We start from the raw sequence: 20,351 nt of genomic DNA, 5'->3' as shown, positions 1-20,351 counted from the left end.
CCTGCCATCGTTGCCATTGTTGAACTCCATGTGCCGACTAATAATACAAGCCAATACGTAACATTCTACTTCAATGCATACACAACCAACTATCAGACACACTCACTAACCAATAGGATGCATGATCTGGACAACAAGTTTGGGGGTACTATTGACATATTTACTGACACCATTTATAGAACTAAGCGTAATCTTTACCAGCACTTTGTTGAATCCTACAAATTAAAGTAGCATTGGTAATGTAATTATATAGGGTTTTCCAATAAGAGGTATTATTTTGAATATTAATTAAGGAATAAATGATATTTTATGGCTGGAATTGGATGGTATTGATATGGACAACGTTTACTTTGATCTTTTACGGGAAAAATTTCCGGACCGTGTTATCTCTCGAAGAGGTGATCACAATTGGCCACCGAGATCTTGTGATTTAACACCTTGCGACTTCTTCCTTTGGAGCCACGTGAAAGAGAAGGTCTACGCCAACAGCCCAGCGTCGATTCAAGACCTCGAAGATGAAATTCGTGAGGCTATCGATGACATAAGGCAGCCACTTTGCGTTTTGGTTATGGAAACTTTCATGAAAATTATATGGTCCTGTAGGCGTGGTCGTGGTGGTCATTTGACTGATGTTATTTTTCACTATTAACGGCATACCTTCCTCTTTATAATGAAATAAACATTCGATCATTTATATTAAAAAAATGCATTTTTATTTGAATATCAAAATAACACCTCTTATTGGAAAATCCTGTAGTTATTTGCCTTATATCTTGTATATATTTAATTTTGTAATTTATTTTTAAGTAACCTCTGAAGAAGTCAGCATTGCTAATGAAACATTTCGTTTTTTATTACAATAAAAGTGTTTAAAATCAAGTGTTGATTAATATTTAATTAAAATGGCCCATATAATAAGTTTGCTATGTTTGAAGATGCGTCAAATCTTGCAATTTGGGAGGCGGGCACCAATAATTGGATTATCATAGTCTCCCCAAGTGGTACGCTATGTTTGGTTCTTGGGGTAAGGATTGTCTAGAGCTTGGTGGCGGATTCGTCTGCCCACCTGTTCTGTGGCGGGCTGGATTTAGAGAGTGTGGTTGAGGGAGATCCTTCTACGTCTCCAGCAGGACTCTCTTGACCCATCGCCTTACACGGTGGTTACCCATAGTGGGAGGGATGAATTCAAACGTCTAACACAACACTCCTGGACACACTTACTCCCCAGATTCCTACATACTCCTCTTCTCTCCTCCCTTTCTTTAAAAGAACCCTACACATAGCATTATCAAAGATGATATCGACCTAAAGAAAAGATATTTTCTCATGGCCTTCTGTGTTAGGCTAATGTAAGAAAAAAGTTGCCGTAACCACGAAAGATAAAATTGACTTTAATTAGTAGTTAATTGGCAGAAGTTTTGAAAATCCTAAGAGCTGGTAACAAATTAAACTAGTACCTCTGTTCATTACAAAACGACTAGCTGAGGAGTACCCGGCGTTGTCGGGGGTTATCCATAGGCGACAGACATATACCATAAAGGACTTTTCTGTGGGCCTTTTTAAGATATACAATTCCGTAGTACATTATTTTGATGTATCTCATAAGGTTTAGCCAGCGTCAGCAATGTAAGCGCCCGAAAATATTTTTTTACCGACTTGATTACAAAACATCGACCTTTCTCTACGTTTTATAAATATAATATGCATGTATTTTATATGTAAACCTTTTGGAAAAAAATTCGAAATGATAGTGAAAACTCAATTAAAATCCGTTGTGTATTTTAGAAGAACAACAAAGAAGACGCGAATAGCAATTTGTTTAATAGGTCGCTAATTTTATAAAAATTTATACGTAACAAATGTACATTGTGAATTAATAAAACTCATTAAAAACAAAAAATTGTTTAATACTATTTAGAGATCATGAAATATTTTAAAACTTTCGCTTCTGTACGAAATATATGATAGGTTATAGTTTGATATGATCATTTTTCCAATGGCAATTTAACAGATCGATTAAGACCTCCTTGCTGGCGTGGTGTAATTTTCTTCACGAATTTCAAGGTCAACGCATATATTTTCAGACTACAACTAAATCTCCATCATGAGCTATGGAGCTTTCATATTTATTTTAACCTTTTAACTACTCACTACTCGGTATAATTCTCAAACGCTTTTTATAATAGTGTGTTGATATATTTAAAGATACAAGGTATATTGTTTGTCTCTTTGATTACATTGTAAAATATAAGTGGATATTTTTATGAAATACAAAAAAATACGAATCAACAAAACTATTAAAAAAATACGTTTTGCCACTCAATTTTTTTTAGTACTTCATTATGAGCACCCACTTAACTGCCAAAGCAGTTTATCAGTAGGTAAATTTCAGAGTAAAAAAGCCACAATATAGAAAATAAATATAGAAGATTAGCATTTCAAGTGACAACAATATGAAGACATAAAATACATAGACAGATAGATATAACACAGTCAACATGCTTATAGGCACATAACGCAATTTTATTTATACACTTACGTGCATGCAATCAATAGTTAGGTACTAAAGTATTAAAATCGATTCCAAATGTTCTATAGATTCACCTGTTTGTCGTTTGTACCACGAGTTTCCATAAATTATTATTCATTTAAGTTTAGTACAAAGTTTTTTTACTTGCTTTCGACTACCACATTAGGTACATTCCCGTAGCTAGTACATAGGTTTTTCTATTTTTGAAACTTTTATTAATTCAAGGTGAGATTCCATTATAATTGATAATTATTCTAATACAATAAAAAACTATGTAAAATTGTTAAAATACTCAATGGTGACAATAGCTACTGTGTCTTGATATAATAATTATCAAAGTCTCTCACGACACGTGTGGAGTCATTCCACGTGTTAAATTCATTAAATTAACAAATCTCATCATGTAAAAGAAGAAGAAACAAGAAACTTTTCGAGTAAAGGGGAGAAACAGTTAATGTGCAAAATTTCGCGGATTTTCTTATTATTCAAGTAACTTCGCCAATCATAACTCCACATAACATATTTGTTATTCAACTTTTGTTTAATATAAATTGGCAAAATCAAACTCTGTATATGTCGCATGCCGTGTGCCTAGCTTAATTAACAATTATTTGAAGGTTACTAATTAAAAACATAAGAATAACAAAATAAGTTCAAAAAAAGAAAACCTTGAGAAAAGTCATGTAGGAGCAAGGAAAACAATATTATGTAAACTATACAATGATTTCCCACTGTCACTTTGGTTGCCCTATTTAACTAACGTATTATTTTTCACCGAAATCTTAATAGATGTCACTATTAGTTCAAAGTGAATTGACAAACTGCCATATGTGTTGACAGAAGCTCACGTCGTTGTTGAAAAATAAAATCAAATTTGGTGAAGCTCGTCGAAGTTTTTACAATTTGCAGATACTTCCAATATTATGTTTATATAATTCCTAATACTATCGAAAATAAAATAAAATAAATAAATATGTGTACCATCTTTCCTATTTCGAGAAAATTTTGATTTAATTTATATCCATATTTAATGTAATCACTACCCATTATTGCTTAAATATTTGAATTTCGATGTTGTTTACTTGTATAAACCAACAAACTAACTAACCAACACGCCATTTCTCCGCAGGAGTAGACAGAGAGGACGGACCGCTAAACAACTCGGTGTCCGTACACACTCCTTGTCTCATTCACACTCATGCATACTCTTCTATTATTTATACTCTTGACATAGTCCGACTCAAGTATCTGATTCAATTGGTCGTGCCATATCTTCCTCGACTTGTACAAATTAATGAATTAATGAAATAGAATCTTGGAAATGAAAATGGAAACTAACCAAGAATAGCTGAAACTCAGCAGACATACTTGTTGTCAATGACAATATACTCTGTCTACTATTTGTAGCACTCACGCATACACTGGCATTTCTCTGAAATTAGATGATATTATAAAGATTTACAGTAGTTAATAGCAAAATTAATCTCGTTACCATCCAATTTGAATTTGGCTTAAGTGATAGCGCGGTTCACTCATTTCAGTCCCTAGGGAAGAATGTTTAAGCCTCAATCAAACCAAAAAAGTTTTTAAAGTTCATAGCTGTTAAGAATCATGCATTGGAAGTGATTGACAGAAGAAATCGAGGACGCCTGAAGAAGATATTGCACGATGAAGTGAATCGAATACAAAAAAAAAAATTGATTTTTTTTTTTTTTTTAAGCACCCAATACAAAAGCAGTTTGTCATCACTGAAATAATAATATTATTAAACTGCCACAATATTATTATTAGGTAATTATTAGCGTATACAAATTTATCCAATAATAAAACGATCAAAGTGAATAAGTCAGAACCACACATAATAGAGACAGTTAACGAAACATTCGTTGATTATGTTTCACCTACCCGGTGCAAATTGCAAATTGCACGGATATCCGAAAACGCGAATAATTGAACCGTGAAAAAATACATGCGGGCTTTTATGAATATTAATGATGAGATATCAGAATATCGACCACCATGAAATAGTTAATTATACCGAGTTTTACCCGGTTACCTGTTTTGTGTACATATTTAAACATAGAAGAAAAAATAAACTAGAAGTGCCTTCAATCAAACACCCTATAATATTAATAATACTTCTGGCTCTTAAAAAAAAACTCAATTGAAATGCTTGAAGTATGTATATCAGACTGTCTTAAGTATCGGAGCTCTATAGAAGCCCTGGCGTAAATCTGGCGCACAACAAACTAGGCGTCTTGTATGCCGCAGTTTCTTTAATAGTAACCTTCTGCTAACCCTATACAAATCTCAAGCACGGCCAACAATTGAATTTGGGAGGCACCTAAGCTAGAAAAACCTACTTGATTCTGTGCAAAAAAGAGCATTCCGTATGATTGACAATCAATTGTTTACAGACCGATTTACATCTCTAATGCACAGACGTAATGTGGGCATTCTGAGTCTGTTCTACAGGCAGTTTAATGGAGCCTTCTCTTGAAACTAGACGTACACGAGTGGAACACCCGTTTACAGTTGAAGTTGGCTTCAGGGGAACGGGCCTATTCTTCGACTCGTTTTTGTGAAAGCCGGCGCGTAAGTGGAATGAACTACTGGCATCTATTTTTCCTCCTCTTTATAATCCGGGCCTCTTCGAGACCCGCATTAATAAAGCCCTAAAAAATTTATTAAAATACATTAAATTAATATATAATATATTCAACAATTAATTCAAAACATCGTCATTGATTTTTAACTTCATCATGAATATAGAATGCCACATGGAACTTAACTAAAACAGCTTTGCTGAATTTATGTTAGAATTTTTATAATTGAAAACACACAAAATGCAACTTACTAAACTGATAACTTAATTTTTTTATTTTGTGAAATAATCCTATCATCTTAGTTTATTTTATTGTTTTTTTTTATAATCATGCGAAAACTGTATTACTACTTACTGTCTTTAACTGTTTTTATGGCATTTTGTAATTTCTTATAATGTTTAGTCTTTATATTTCATTGTCATTTATAAATATATTGTATAGGTGCAAATATTGAATCAACAACTAGAATTAATGGAACATTATTGGTCTAATATTGTAAATAATTGCTTTTTATGCTAAATATATAAATGACTGTTTTTTTCCTAAATATAATAAAAAATAAAATCATATGTTGGTCTATAATTACACCGAGGTACTTTATTTCAGTTGTTTGGTTTAAAACGGGACATGAGATATTAGATACAGTTTTGTTGCATTATTTATTGTGTATAGTTATTTCCATGTTTGGGTAAGTTTTGAGTTTATTTATCGAGAAGGGTATATAAAGATTGTTTTTGGTTTTAATATATTTTATGTGAAAATTCCGTGAAAATTCCAAAATATGGTATATGTTGTCATCTTCATTGCAAGAGGAGCCAAGGTGAGCCAAGAAGAGGCAAAAAGAGCCAAAGAAACTAGAAGAAACAATAAGGAACAAGAAGAGACAATGAGATACAAAAAAGACACAAGAAGAGACAAGAAAATACAAGAAGAGATAGGAAGAGACAAGAAAAGACAAGAAGAAATGAGAAGAGACAATAAGAGGCAGAAGAGACAAGAAAAGAGAAGAAGAGACAAAGCGAACCAGGAAGCGCCAAAAAAATAGGAAATGAAAGAAGAGGCTAGAAGAAGGAAGACGTAGAGAAGAAACAATAACGCTCGACCAATTGCTTTCTTCGGGACAGGATTGCTCCTAAGGGTGGTGCAATCTTATAGTATCGTATCGTATCGTATGAACGGAGTTGGTCATCATCAAGTCGAGCGTATAATTAAATGCAATTTTGATTTATGTTTTGATAGACAACTTATTTGTTATGGTGTGAAAAAATTAAATAAAAGTCGTAATGGCTTGTCTAAATGGGGAACAATCTAATAAAACCAATTATCATTATTGACGCGAAACTTTCAGAAAATTGGTTAAAACTTTCCTTGAATAATTAACCGTGGGTATAAATTGCTTACCGCCACAATTCAGTCAGTTCTTTCAGCGGGGATTAACTCCAACCCTTCGTTAAGCCCTCTGAAATTATGTTGAATAAACTAAGGTTTCAGTTTAAGCCAGGCAGGACTTTATTTTGAGGCCGGTGTAATATCACGTCATCGAAGCGTGACTTTTAATTAAGATATGAATATGAAAAACGCTCTTCTCCCCTAATATCACAAAGCCTTTTGATCGAAGCCTTTATACGCACCGAAGCCTCCCGAAAACGGGTAGATACTAGGCACTAATCATTAAGTATCACAGGTTGGTCATCAAGGCCATATGATGACCAACTAATGATGCTTTTCAACCGTCTTGAGCAAGGGGGACTATGGCATCCCCAACTGGAGTATGTTGTGAGTCTGAAGGTAGTGGGGATGGAGAAGAGTATTGTAGAGAGGACATCTATTTGACAGCCTCCGTTATCGAGGATTAAGGCTCTCGACTAGCAAGCTGGAGGGCGCGGGTTCAAATCCCGGCGTTGTTCCACAGTTACTAATTTTAAATAATTTATAGAATATTTGCGACACGTTCCAGAGTGGAAGATGTTCTCTTATTCTGATGTAAGACCGCCGGTCAGAATTGAAACGTTGCTTGAAATGCCTTTGGCCATGTTTGGTGACAAGATGTGAATAACCAATTTATTAACGTCCTTTTAAGGGGGTTTTACATTTGAATATTAAACATTATGCAGTACATATTTACAAAACATAACTAAACTGCCTCAGAAACAATCTTTTGTATTTGTTAAGTGATAAGTTTAAGATGTCCACTGACTCGGTATACTTATTTCCCTCCATAAGTATTCTGGGCAATGAGGAATACATATTGTAGTTCCTCCCAAAACTTCTGCACTGAAATAAATCCCGACTTCTAGTTTTACGTAGTGGAGTACGAAAGCAGGTTTCAAGATATTTCTTGTTGAGTAAGTGGTTTTATTAATCTAATAAGAAAATATGAACAAAAAATACAATTAGTATTTTTGTTTTCAAAATCCTTACAAATTTACCAACTCACCAATTTTCGTTGCTATTTTTCAGCGGGCTTTTCTAGCAAATTCTACATCAAAGGCCGCCCTTTTTAAAAGGCAATTTGTAGAAAAGCATTCAGAAATTTCGGAGGGTATTCCCATTTATAAAACAATGCGCCATATAATGAAAAATATGTTTATTTATTGGTTCAAGCAAACCACTGGCCCCCAGGGCCGTGAAATGCTCCCGAAGTAATTTAATTAATTCACACTATATTGACTATTCTAATTATCACAAGAACCTACCTATATTTTTATGTGTCTTGTAATAATAATATTAGGACTGAATTTGTGAGGCGGTTTTACGCACCGCCGCCCCGGAAACTATTTATTAGATAACCAACACCTCTGCCAAAGGTCACCCCAAGTGGTTCGCTACGTTTGGTGACTTAGCAGGTGTGCAAGGGTTCATCGGGTGATGTGTATTCAGGATGCGCCTGCGTGGCGTACCAGATCGAGACAGGCTTCGTCCGATATATTTATACGTCACTCCTGGACACACTCATACCTAGATTCCTACCCATCCATTATACTTTTACCTTCCCTGAACTTCCTCTTATTCCTCTCCTTAAAAATACCCTTCACACAGCATCCCCAAAGATGACATAGGCCTTGAGTCAATTTTTTTTTCTCAAGACCTCCTGTGTGGGGTTATAAATTAGATGCTCCCTTGTACCTAGGTTGCAAGCAGTAGATATGTTAAGTTGCACGGAATATAGTTACAAGAAGGCTATAATTACATTTATCGGTAATAATAACAATTAGGGTTAGCACAATACTTTTCTTGTGCATGGGTTCTTTATAATTTAATTTTTGATTACTGTTACACTGAATTATTATGTTTGTATTATCACATGTTTGTGAAAACCCAAGAGGCGTATAATATATATATATATATATATATATAAATAAATACTTAATAGTTTCAACTGCCCGAAGCCAGTGAGACTATAGCATCCCCAATTGGGGTAAATGTGACGTTAATGGGGAAGACGATGGGGTAGAGGAAAGTAGGCATGTTCCTGGCTATTCATACCTGGTCACCAAACACCGCTTTAGACACTAGATAGATTGGATTATTTAAATATACATTTAAATAATACATTTGTTTAAAACTAGAATAATAAAAGAGAATCCGTATTTAAAAAATTACAATATAAAAATAAACTATAAAATTTTTACAAATCAATTCATTAGGACGGGTTGTTTCGGAGAATTTGAGCAATTCATCAAATTTCAACGTTTCTTTTCGGGTTCTGTGATAGTCCTATTCAAGTTTTGTTATTATATCATTGTAGGCTAGTTGCTTGACAAAACTGAAATAAAACAAAACTTGAAAAAATCTTTCACAGAACTTGAAAATGAACGTTGAAATATGATGAATTGCTCAAATTCTCCGAAACAACCCGTCCTTAGAATTCAAAAAGATCATTCAAAAAGGAAGATGCCAAAAATATGGCGAAAATAAATTAGTTGAAATATAATATTATTAATTCTGAATTTGAAATATGAGATTGACAAATATGACGTTTAAAAACTTGGTCCCAATGTTCGAGTGGTTAAGGTCAATCAGGTTGTGATTCCAAGTTGTGACCGTTATCTTTTTATTTTCTGTGTCTTGTTCTGTTTGATGTTCGTTTAGATGTGTAGTATTATCTTATTCTTTAATGATAAATATCAATTTATCTGTCTAGAGTTTCTGTTCATTTTATACTTTCTGATCGTCATTGTATATGATTTATTGTTTCTCGTATAAGCAATACTTAATGTTTTTTTAGTAGGAATCATGACGGTCGAGGGTTAAGGCACTTGACTACGAATCCTAAGGTCGCTGGTTAAATCCCCGACGTGTACATGTGAATTGTATGTGCAATTAATCCGTATAAAGTAGAATATAGTACATTTGCAAAACGTTCCAGGGGCTCTATTCCTGAATAGAGGGCCCTCGTAATCGCCGTCGAAAGTACGTACGTTGGTCGTCGTTGCTATTCCCGAAATTGGTCGAAGGTACATACTTCGACGCCAAACGTCAAAAGTCATTCCACACACCAACTACTGGGTATAACCAGTAGAAACAGGGCAGCGAGTGGTAGGTTGTTGGCGTTTCTATGGAATTGGCTGTCAAAATCTAGTCTAGCTGTCAATTTTTGTTTTACCGCGCGGATTCCGCAAATGTAAAAGTGGGTGAAAATTTCCCACTTACTAAGTCTTTATCTGAGCTTACAAGCTCAATTAAGAGTTGCTTTTGGCAATTCGTAATATGTCCCGCAGCCATTTCTGTTTTGAATAACGAATAACTGTTGTCTGTTTGACAGTCACACCATAGAAATCCCAAAAACATCAGGAACATAGACAATATTCACAGGGGTGCCAATATAATCATCTATTCTACCAACTTCGACCGTTCAACGCTCAAGAATACGTAAAATTGAAACATTCGAAAAAGTTAGTCGCGACAACTAGTAGTTTTTCACTCGAAGACGGCGCATACGAAAACGATTCATCGTTTAACTCCAGAATCGCAGGCCGGAGTGTTAAATACTCTCAGTATTAGCCTGGTTGAAAAACCACCATTTAGTTGCTTGAAATGGTAATAGCCAAGTTTGGTGACCAGATTTGAATAGCCACGTACTTTCCCATCTTTCTCTTTCCCATATATTTTCCCTCCCCACTACCTTCAGCCTGGCAACTTATCCCAATCGGGAATCCCATAGTCTCACTAGTTTCAAGGCGGTTGGTAATAGTTGGGACTCTTGTGTGCGGTATTCACATGAAGCCATGAAGGCTTTTACATATATACACCTTTAAAGTTAGATTGTTCAGGAGTACAATCATAAGTGATTATTATATGCAATATTAGCGATACTTAAACGAAAATTTTTAACAGAAAAAATACGTTCGCATCTAGGACTTGAACTCAGGACCCTCGCCTTTGCGGGGCACGCTCTACCAACTGAGCAAATGGGACCTTATCTCCTTCTGTAGAACTACCAACATTATCTTAATTTTCTCACCGCACATTTTATTGGCAACTTTATTTATGTATAATCGCAAGATTCAACTCTAACTAAATGCAATCTAGAGAATTTCTTGGCTAAATATATCCTATGTGCGACATCTATTGACTAGGATGTGTAGGTTGAATATTTATATATAGTAGTTATTTATTTTTATATAGTTCTGTTGTGCAAAGGAGTTCAATACATTTTTTTTAGGAGTTCAAATTTATTATAGTCCAGTTCTAACCTTATCTCTGTCGTTAGTTGATTAAACCACACCACTCCAGTGTACGTGTAATAGTGTTGTGCAAAACTGGTGTGCATTAATGGAGTGCATAAGCGACCCATTGTATTTTGCTTATTGTTCTCAACACGAACCATGGCAAGGTGTGACTTTTTATACAGATCTTTGTGGATTTGAAGTAGCGTATTTTTTGTATATATATTTTTAGTGGTGATATTTATAATAACACGAGTACAAGATAAGTTTCTAGTTCTATAAAAATGAAATATTGCTTTAATAAATAGGGTACTTAATACAATATGCTGGTTTTATACGGCACAATAGAATTATAATGGAGGGAAAGTACCTTGCCGGAACAAAAACAAAAAAATGTTTCTTTCACGAGTCCAGGAGTATAAATCTTCCTGACCTGGCCCACGCTTCCTTCCGTTGGTGCATATTTCGACCATTAATTATATTAACTTATGTAGGTAGCTAATCCTGCGGGTAGATAATAATACTCGTAAATCATTTGTTTCAACGTTACAATGATAGAAAATGGACTGTAAATTTCAGTGAAGAAAATGATAATACTAATAAATCTAAATGAAACATAAAACGGAACAAGACGCAGAAAATAAAAAGATAACGGTCACAACTAGGAATCGAACCCAGGATCTTACCGGGATAGGCAACTTAAACCACTGGGTCATTGGGACGTTTATAAGACAAGGTTTTATGCATAGCGCAAAGGATAACAAATTATTATAAGCAAATATCTCCCTAGTAAAAATAAACACCGCCGACGGGAATTGAACCCGCATCTTCTGATGTCCGGTCAGATTCCCTGGACCACTGAGCCACGTCATATGTAATATGTCTCGACGCCATCTAGTGGGAAATTTAGAACTTACAAAGCCTTTCCTACAAAAATAAAGGTGGTTGTTTACAGGTGAAAAAAAAGTTATAATCAGTAATTGTTGATTGAAGTACTAGTACATATTGAATTATTTGGCGGTTGGAAATAAGCTGACGTAGCTCAGTGGTTCAGAGCATCTGACCGGACATCAGAAGATGCGGGTTCAATTTCCGTCGGCGGTATTTATTTTTACTCGGGAGAATTTTTATTGATATTTCAGTCGAATAATTATTGCTTATAATAATTGTTGATACAGGGTATCTGGGGGGTAAAATGCACTAACTTCGGGGGGGGGTGATTCTACATGATTTTAGAAGTAGAAAAAATATATATGTTATCTTAATTAGAAGTGTAAATTAAAATGCAAAAGTAAGTTTTTAGATTCTCACGGCCAAAAGCATTTTTGTTGTTTGTTTTTGGGGTGTTATGCCGGATTATTATGTTATTTCGGATCTACCGGATCTGCCCTGATGATGGACACTGCAACGCTGTCCGAAACGTCGGCTAAAGGAGTTAGCGCAACACGGCATAACACCCCAAAAACAAACAACAAAAATAAAATGCAAAAGTTCATCTAAGTTTCTACTTTAAGGCCATGTGAAGTGGACTTGCAATAAATAAAATATAATGTAAAGAAACAATTTTTTCATACAATTTATAATCAATTTTGATCGTACATTTTTATCTAACTTTTTATCATACATTTTTATTATACTTTTTTATCATACTTTTTATCACAAATTTATAACCGAATTAAAGATAGATTTTCGTTGACATAACTGAAAAACATACTCCATAATTTCATTTAATTACTCAAACCGTTCCGTAATTGCATCTATTACGTATAAATTTATCATAAAAAATGGTAATTTGATTATGTATTAAATTAGAAATTGGATTTTTTCACCAACATCACTAAATGGCTTCTAGTGGCTTATCTTCTATTTTATATAATTTTAATGATAATTATCCGTTAATTCTATTTTCCATTAAGTACTTCGACTTATTTTCGATAAATCATTAGGTTCCATCGTTATCATTTTAGTATCTCACTCATAAATCGAATTCGAAGCAATATTCTTTCAGTTCATGTTATAACAATTAACAAATACGCAGCACTCCCATTTAGTCCATCGAACGTCTAACAGATACAAAATAAACATAGGAAAATGTTTCAATATTTCAAAAACTTTTTCGCTGCAAAATCATTCCAAGAAGGTATTAGACCTCTCATGGCTATACTGTCACTTTCCGGAATAAATCCCTACAACTACGAACTAACTAAAAGTCCTAAAACTTCTTTAAATATTCCCGTAATGATTTATTCGTTGGGCTTATACAGTGTTTATTTATACAGCGCATTTAGTATTCTGATTCACGACGATATCCAAGAGGAATTCTTCAACACGTCCAAACTTTTAAAATACACAATCACTTTTAAAGTCATTCTAGGAATGATGTGTCTCATTTCACTGTCCATTGAAGGCTTTATATTCACTAAGAGATACGCAGTTAACTTGAACAACTTTGTAAAGGTTGATAGAATGATGATGGATTTGGGAATCAATATCGACTACGGCACACTATTTAAAAAATCTCTTTTGATAGTTATTTTAATAGAAACCATCAACATTGGTTTCGAATACATCACTGGCTTAGTATCATATAGCAAGTTACTCACCCCGTCATCGTGGAGATTATCTTTAGCAATCTATGGTCCAGGTTATTTTTCTGAAATGTTTATCTTCTTTTACGGAGCTTGCGCTTACTTGGTCAAAGTTGACATCACGCGAATCAACCAGCAATTGGCACAGCTTTGTGATGTTGCACTGACAAGAGGAATGGGTTCTAACTTTAACGAAAACGAAGATATCAACGAAAAACATACTAACAACAATAAAACAAAGGTGGAATGTCCAGTAAAAGTAACTAAATACGCAAAAAGAGCAAAAGTTGAAACCAACGAAGTGATTAAAAACATGGCAAAAGCAAAAAGAATCAACATGATATTTCGGGTGTATGATAAGGTTTGCGACATAACTGACGGGATGTACGACGCGTTTTCATTTAAGATCTTGTTCATCGTGACTTACTGCTTCATGTCCTTGGTCCTGAACTTATTTTATGTACTGGGAGCTGCGACCTCCATCTATTTTGGCGACTACTCCGATGTATTGACATCCTTATTTTGTGTGTCTCTGCACCAGAGTGTGATGAATATAGTGTTCGTGATGTTCATCACGTCAATGTGTGAGCAATGTGGATTACAGGTATTTATTAAAATTCTAAATTTAAGATTTCGATTTTCGTGCAAGTTTTTGAATGATCCGAAATATTCTTCTAAAAGACCTTACTCACCTTTTTTATGTGAAACCGCACAAAATTCTTAACTGTTCTCAATAATCTGGAGCCAGTGAGACTATGGCATCCCCAATGTTGTGAGGCTGAAAGTTGTAAGGAGTTGAGGGGAGATAGGGTAGAGGAAGGTGTGGAAGTACAGGGCTTGTTGGAATCTTGTCACCAAATACGATGAAAGCCATTTCAAGCAATTTTCCATTCTGAATGCTCGTCTCACACCAGGGCGATATTGAGAGCTTCAAACTCTGTAAACTCTCTGCAATCGGAGACGACTTAGGGAGAGTGACGCTGGAGGTTACATTGGCGTATTCTCTACACATCACACCTGCCGCAGTGTGAATCAGTTTCACTGAAACTGATCGTGCAGCAAAGCGCTTGTCGATCAAAGTTGCACCAACACTTTCCAAACATCATAAAAGAGGAATGGCTCTGGCGCTTTCTTGCGTGCAATAATATTTAAAAAAGGAATATATTGGATGAAGAAAACTTTTTGATGTATCGCTCTAATTTTATCCACACGAACTTGTTTGGACTTGTTTGTCGGGCTCTCGGAGCAGCCTGACGCGTTTTGGTCGGTCTCGTCTTTCTTCGATGATTACAAGGGATATTTCATATATTCCGCCCTTAAAAGTGTCAATAAATGTTCCTTACTGTGTTCAAGTTGCTTAAGTGTACTAAAAACTAATTGTACTGTGACCAGTGTGGACGTATAACGACTTTAAGAATAGGTGACAAATAATATTGTTAATCCGAAGATGTGTGAATTCCAATGTGTATAATACGAGACCAGTGCTTTGAACATTCACCAGATGTGATCATCCCTTCGGCCCTTGCCCCTTGCCCCTCGTCCACCCGCACCAATACTGCAAACCCCGCTGTCCGACGCATACAGTGCGGTTATAGAATGTGGGCCATATGACATTGCCTAGGCCACAGAATCGTCGTTTCTCGGAATCTACCCTTAACCCGGACAAGAAGAGAGTCATTTGGCGACTCATGCAACCCCTGCCGCAACCTCCGCTCCCCACCGCTCGTGCCCTTCCGCGCGTGAAATAATGACATCGGAAATGAAGGATGAAACCGGACTGAACCCGCGCTCTTTGGTTTGCTGTCTACATGGAGTGTTTTAAAACAATTATACAGTGATAAAATATCTATTTTTAGTGGTAGTTTATTTGTTTAGTCATTCTGGAACAGTTTTTTCTTTGGTTGAGTTTAGGATTAAGTTAAATGTTATATTAAGCGTATAAATATGTATTTTTTTTTATGTGTGTAACGATATGTTAAGTTGTATAAGTAAGATGTTTATGTAGTACTTGGAAGGGAATGGCCGACAAAGATGTCGATGAGGTTCGCTATCCATCACATCGCCAACCCTTCGGTGGCGCAAAGAGGAGGACGGAACGTGATCAATGTCGAATTGGTACATGGAACATTAGAGGAGGAATGGAAAGAAAGATGAACGAACTATGTGATACAATGGTGAGCAAATGTTTGGACGTACTGTGTATAACAGAGAGTATGAAAAAGGGTAGCGGTACAATGCAGCATAATGATAGGCTCGTCATTTGGTCTGGGAGACCAGATACGGAGAGGGCTTGTCAAGGTGTTGCAGCGCTACTGTCTCCCAGAATGATTGAATGTATGTTGCAGTATGAATGTGTAAGTCCGAGAATAATGTGGATCAGATTTAAAATCGGTTTGACAAGGGTGTTTCTTGTTATTTGCTACGCCCCTGTCAATTCTGAAAGCGATGAAGTGAAAGATGATTTTTGGACTGGTGTGAATGATGTAATGAGACTAAAAAATATGAACGAAAGGATTATAATGGCAGGCGATTTGAATGGGTGGGTGGGAATTAGACGTGACGGATTTGATTCGGTCTTAGGTATGTTTGGGGATAAAAGAACGAATGACAACGGGAACAGAATACTTGAAGTATGTTTAGAGTGGAACCTGTTTGTGTCGAATACTTTCTTCGATCATAAAGGTATCCACCAATATACGTGGGAAAGAGGAAATGAGAGGTCAATTATTGATTTTGTAGTAATTGACTCTAGGTTGAGAGCTGTTACCGAGGACACAAGAGTTTTCAGAGGGGCTGAGGTCGAAACTGACCACTTTCTTGTAGTGTCAAGAGTAAACCTCTTTCGCGGTTGGCGCTCTAAAGTGAAAACGGTACTAACTCCAACAAGAGTCAAAATAGAAAAACTACAAAATGATAATATGAGAAGTAAGTATATGAATTGTGCAGAGATAAGATTGAATGCGAAGGAAATGGATGGTCTAAGCATAGACGAAACATGGAACCACATAAAAGTGTGTCTTTGTGAATCTGCTAGGGAGGTTTGTGGAATAAGTACGCAAGGTAGGAAGAAAGGTGATGCATGGTGGGATGATGAGATTAAAGCACTGGTCTCAGAGAAGAAGAAAGCATGGTTATGTCTGATTGCGGCTGGCAGTGCTTCCAGCGAAGAGAAGTATCGAGCGAAAGAAGTATATAAGGAATGTAAGAAAAAAGTAAGAGTTGGAGTGAAAGAACGAAAGAAACGCCTGGAAGAGGAAGAAGGAATGAAAATGACAAACCATTTCCAAGAAAACATTAAGTTGTTTTGGAAAGAAGTCAAAAGGTCCCGGAGTGGCCCAGAAAACGGAAGCATGAAAGTGATAAAATCAAAAGATGGAAAAATGTTGACGAATGAGGAAAAAATAAAAGAGAGATGGATGAATTATTTCGAGGAAGTCTTCGAAAGCGAAGTGAGTGACAGTGACTCCAGCGGTGAATCAGATATGAATGACGATGGAGTGAATGTTACCGAAATTAGCATGGATGAGATAGAAAGTTCGATTAAATGTATGAAGAATGGTAAGGCTGTCGGGTTTGACAATATTGCTGCTGAATATTTTAAAGGAGGTAGCCGTATAATTCTCACATGGTTGTGCAATCTTTTTAACCAATGTTTAAAGGAAGGTTATACGCCTTTAGACTGGAGAAGGGCTGTGATTATGCCATTATACAAAGGTAAAGGGTCACGTATGGAATGTGGGAATCATAGGGCTATTAGCCTGCTAAGTTCAGTTGGCAAGCTGTATGGTAGAATTTTGATTGAAAGAGTAAGAAAGGAAACAAAAGATAAAATATGGGATGTGCAAGGTGCTTTTATGAGTGGAAGGGGGTGCATGGACCAGATCTTCTCATTGCGTATGCTCACTGAGAAGTTTCTGGCAAAAAACCAGAAACTTTTCTGTGCCTTTGTAGATCTACAAAAAGCATACGACCGAGTCGACAGGAAAAAGCTATGGAAGGTGTTGTCCAAGTATGGAGTGAATACATATCTGACTCAGGCAATCGCGTCTCTGTATGAGGGAAGCGTTGCATGTGTTAGGGTAAACGGTGGTTTTACGGGGTGGTTTGATATCACAAAAGGTGTTAAACAAGGCTGCGTAATGTCACCGTGGTTATTCAATCTATACATGGATAATTGTATGCAAGAATTGAAAGAGGTGGGATTGGGCGCGAATTTGATTAATTTGAAAGTATGTTGCCTGTTGTATGCTGATGATGCGGTGCTGATTGCTAATAGTATAGAAGATCTACAGTCTCTCGTGTCTAGGATGAACGAAGTATGCATGAAGAATGAGTTAATGATGAATGTAAGTAAGTCTAAAATAATGGTGTTTGAAAGAGAGAGTACGAAAACAGTGTGCAATATAATTGTGAATGAGGAATACTTGGAGCAGGTGGATGAGTTTGTGTATTTAGGAAGTATGTTTACGAGAGATGGGAAGGCTGACAGAGATATTGAAAGAAGGGTAAATGCAGGTAATTCCGTTAATGGAGGACTGAACGCCGTTGGCGCTAACAAAAAACTGTCCAAAGAAGCGAAGTTAGCAGTCCACAACGGAGTGCTGGTACCTACCTTGATGTATGGAAGTGAGGCATGGAACTGGCAAAGAAAGGATGAAAGTAGATTGAATGCTGTTGAAATGAGATCTCTGAGGCGTATGTGTGGTAAAACCATGTTTGATCGTGTGAGGAATGTGGAGATCCGCAAAGAGTGCAAGGCTGATGTAAGCGTAATGAGTAAGATTAAGAAAGGGACGCTTAGATGGTTTGGGCATGTAGAGCGAATGAGCGAAGATAGGAGTGTAAGGAGGATATATGATGCAAATGCGAATGGTAGCAGAAGTCGGGGACGCCCGAGGAAGACATGGCACGATCAAGTGAATCAGATACTAGAGTCGGGCCATGTCAAGAGTCAGAATAATAGAAGAGTATGTATGAGACGATGTATGAATGTGAATGAGGCAAGAAGTGTGTGCCAAGACCGAGTTGTTTGGCGGTCCGTCCTCTCTGCCTACCCCTGCGGGGAAACGGCGTGATGGTTAGTTAGTTAGTTAGTTATATTATAAGTGATATCGTGGTGTCGGATTTCGGGCCGATTTGTTTACTCGCGCAGATATCAAGTAAGCCATCTAGGGTGCTCCCCACCACTGCTCCGATAGTTCTTCCGATTGCAGGGAGGTGTATAAGGACTTTAATAAAACATTTCTTTAGATTTATTACTAAACATCTACTTACTAACAAATATATTTAAAAAAAAACGTTTTTTTTTTAATATTTACTCCACACAGGAGGCCCTGAAGAAAATAATTTCCCTCAGGGCCTATGTCATCTTTGGGGATGCTGTGTGGAGGGTCTTTTTGTGGAGAGGAAGGAGTGAACATGGGTCTTGAAGAGTCCCATGTTGTAGGAGGGAGGAAACACAGAAGCTGGCAGTTCGTTCCACAGCCGAGCTGTTGAACTTAAGAACGAATCGTAGAAGCGACCCGTTCTCATGTGACAAGTGTCAACTGTGTACAAATGTTGGGCGCGCGTTTGGCGTGTATCCCGACTACGCACCGGTGCCGAAGGGATCAATGACGCTAGTTCCTCAGAGCATCTTCCATTGTAATACCGATAGAACAAGGACAGCATACCTACCTGACGCCTGTGCTCTAAAGATTGCAGTCCGTTTGTTAAGATTGGGGAATCTATCAAACGGACCGCCCGTTTCTGCACAGAGTCAAGGGTTTTTTTCAGGTATTTTGGGGCTCCAGACCAGAGATGGCTGCCAAATTCGACAGTACGGCGCACTTGCGATTTGTACAGGGTGAGCAGTTGTGTACTGTTAAAGTATCTGCGGGCCCTGTACAGTACGCCCAGCTTCTGAGAGGCCAACTTTACTCTGGCTTCGATGGAGCCCCCGTACCTGAGCTGGTCACTTATAGTTACACCAAGCATATCAATGGAAGGCCTGTTCGGAAGATTTCTTCCGTTGAAGGAGACTAGATTATCATTTGGATCCCTTTTAGACGTAATCAGACAGGATTGGGTCTTTGAAACATTAAATTCGACGAGATTATTTTTACCCCAGGAGGAAATACTCTCGAGATAACCGTCCATTCTCTGCTTCAAAGCCCTCTGAGCCGTTGGAGTTTGTGTGCCCTTTGGGGGCTTATCAAACAAAAAGCTATCATGAACTGTACTGTCATCCGCGTAACAATGAATCGGTGCACATGTCAAAAGGTCATTGATGTGCAACAAAAACAAAGTCGGAGACAGAACCGATCCCTGTGGGACGCCAGCATTTATGGAGTGCGAGGAAGAGGTGAAACCGTCAGCAACCGCCTGAATCGACCTATCCCTTAAAAAGTTAGCAATCCACGTACACAGGGATGCGGGAAGTCCGTAAGAATGCAATTTGTTGACAAGTCCTCGGTGCCAGACCCGGTCAAAGGCCTTGGATATGTCTAGTGCGACCGTTTGGGTCTCACCGTGACGTTCCAGGCACCGCCCCCAAACATGCGTCACATACGCGAGAAGATCACCGCACGAGCGGTTCCGCCGGAATCCGTATTGACGGTCGTTGATAATTTTGTTCTTCTCGAGGTATGTGAGTAGTTTGTCGTTGATCACACGTTCCATCACTTTGGACAGAACTGATGTGATCGCTATGGGGCGGTAGTTGGCCGGGTTGGAGCGGTCACCTTTCTTGGGAATAGGGTGAATGACCGCTTTTTTCCAACCAGAGGGCACAGTGCCACACTTCAGGGACATTTTGAAGAGCTTTGTTAAAACTGGAACTATTTCCGCAGCACACCTCTGCAAAACCAGGGCAGGTATTCCATCAAGTCCACTAGCTTTATTAACATCGAGCCCCCGTATGACGTGGAGTACATCCCGATGCCGGATCCTCAGCTTTTTCATATAGAAGCCGCAGTGA

Source organism: Hesperophylax consimilis, chromosome 25 (assembly GCF_061612785.1).
Source record: "Hesperophylax consimilis isolate HC1 chromosome 25, BYU_Hcon_1.0, whole genome shotgun sequence".
NCBI classification, from domain to species: Eukaryota; Metazoa; Arthropoda; class Insecta; order Trichoptera; family Limnephilidae; genus Hesperophylax; species Hesperophylax consimilis.
Note: the sequence above shows the minus strand (reverse complement) of the source record.